A 2,524-nucleotide genomic window follows, 5' to 3' on the forward strand; every position below is an offset into this window, starting at 1 on the left:
TATATCCAGCTACTTCACTGAAGCTGTTTATCAGGTTTAGCAGTGGTCTGGTGGAATTTTTAGGATCACTTATATAGACTATCATATCATCTACAAATAGTGATATTTTGACTTCTTCCTTTCCAATTTGTGTCTCTTTGAACTCCTTTTGTTGTCTAATTGCTCTTGCTAGGAATTCGAGTACTATATTGAATAGGTAAGAAGAAAGTGGGCAGCTTTGTCTAATCCCTGAATTTAGTGGGATTGCTTCCAATTTCTCTCCATTTAGTTTGATGTTGGCTACAGGACCACAGTGTCTCAAAGGAAACTTGAATGCCAAGAACTCTGACACAACCAGAATCTCATGATCACAGGATCCCGGAATCACAGGATCACAGACTCTGAGGAGGTCTGACTCAACCATGATTACAGGAAGGACAGACTCTAACCAGATATATTGAGAGCAGGGAGCACTTGAGATGTTCAGAGGGTAGAAGGCAAGCATAAGAACAGAAGCAACAGAAACCAATGCTACTTGGCAACATCAGAACCCAACTCTCCAACCATATCAAGTCCTGGATACACCCTTACACCAGAAATGAAAGATATGGATGTAAAGTCATACTCATGATAATGATGGAGGACTATAAGAAGGACATAAATGGGGCTGGCAAGATGGCTCAGTGGGAGAGAGCACTGACTCCTCTTCCAAAGGTCCTGAATTCAAATGCCAGAAACCACATGGTGGCTCACAACCATCCATAATGATATCTGATGCCCTCTTCTGCTGCATCTAAAGAGAGCTACAGTGTACTTATTTATAATGATAAATAAATATTTTTAAAGTTAAAAATAGGAAGAAGAAGGACAAAACTCCCTAAAACAAATACAGGAAAACACAGGTAAACAGGTACAAGTCCTTATAAAGGAAACACAAAAGTCCCTTAAAGAATTACAGAAAAAAACATTCAAACAGGTGAAAGAATTGAACAAAACCATCCATGATCTAAGAATGGAAGTAGAAACAATAAAGAATTCACAAAGGGATACAACTCTGGAGACAGAAAACCTAGGAAAGAAGTCAGGAGACATAGATGCAAGCATCACCAACAGAATACAAGATAGAAGAGAGAATCTCGGGTGCTAAAGATAGCATAGAAAACATGGACACAACAATCAAAGGAAATGCAAGATGCAAAAAGATCCTAACCCAAAATATCTAAGAAATCCAGGACACAATGAGAAGACCTAACGATAATATGTATAGACAAGAAGGAATATTTCCATTGTAAAGGGCCAGTAAATATCTTCACCAATATTATAGAAGAAAACTTCCATAACCTAAAGAAAAAATGCCCATGAACATAAAATAAACCTACAGAAATCAAATTAGATTGGACCAGATAAGAAATTCCTCCCATCACATAATAATCAAACCACCAAATACATTAAATAAAAAAAGAATATTTAAAGCAGTAAGTGGAAAAGGTCAAGTCACATAAAAAGGCAGACCTATTAAAATTATTCCAGACTTACTACCTGAGACTAAGCAAGCCAGTCGATCCTGGGCAGAGGTCATACAGACCCTAAGAGAACATGAAGTTCAGTACAGACAAACTCAGCCAAACTCTCAATCCTCATAGATGGAGAAACCAAGGTATTCCATGACAAACCAAATTCACACAATATCTTTCCACGAATCCTGCCCTTCAAAGGATAATAAAGGGAAAACTCCAACACAAGGAGGGAAAATACACTACAGAAGATGCAAAAACGTAATCTTTCAACAAACATAAAAGAAGATAACTACGTGAACAGAATTCCAAATCTAACAACAAAAATACAGGAAGCAACAATGATTGTTCCTTAATATCTCTTAATATCAGTGAGCTCAATTCCACAATAAAAGGAAATAAACTAAGAGAATGGTTATGTAAACAGGACCCAACATTTTGCTGCATACAGGAAAGCCACCTTCGGAACAAAGACAGCTACTACCTCAGAGATACAGACTGGAAAATAATTTTCCAAACAAGTGAATCCAGGTATCAAGCTGGAGTAGTCATTCTAATATAGAATAAAATGAATTTCTACCTAACTTTGTCAAAAAATATAAGGAGGGACACTTCCTACTCACCAAACGTAAAATTTATCAAGATGAACTCTCAATTCTAAATATCTATGCTCCAAATGCAAGGGCTTCCACATTCATTAAAGAAACTTTACTAAAGCTCAAAGCACACATTGCACCACACACAATAATAGTGGGAGTCTTCAACACCCCACTCTCATCAATGGACACATGCTGGAAACAGTAACTAAACAGAGACACAGTTAAACTAACAGAAGTTATGAAACATATGGATTTAAATGATAACTATATAACATTTTATCCTAAAACAAAAGGATATAACTTTTTCTCAGCACTTCATGGTACCTTCTCAAAAACTGACCGTATAATTGGTCACAAAACAGGCCTTAACAGATATAAAAGTATTGAAATTATCCTATGCATCCTTTCAGATCACCAAGGACTAAGGCTGAT

Source organism: Mus caroli, unplaced genomic scaffold (assembly GCF_900094665.2).
Source record: "Mus caroli unplaced genomic scaffold, CAROLI_EIJ_v1.1 scaffold_13752_1, whole genome shotgun sequence".
Classification (NCBI taxonomy): domain Eukaryota; kingdom Metazoa; phylum Chordata; class Mammalia; order Rodentia; family Muridae; genus Mus; species Mus caroli.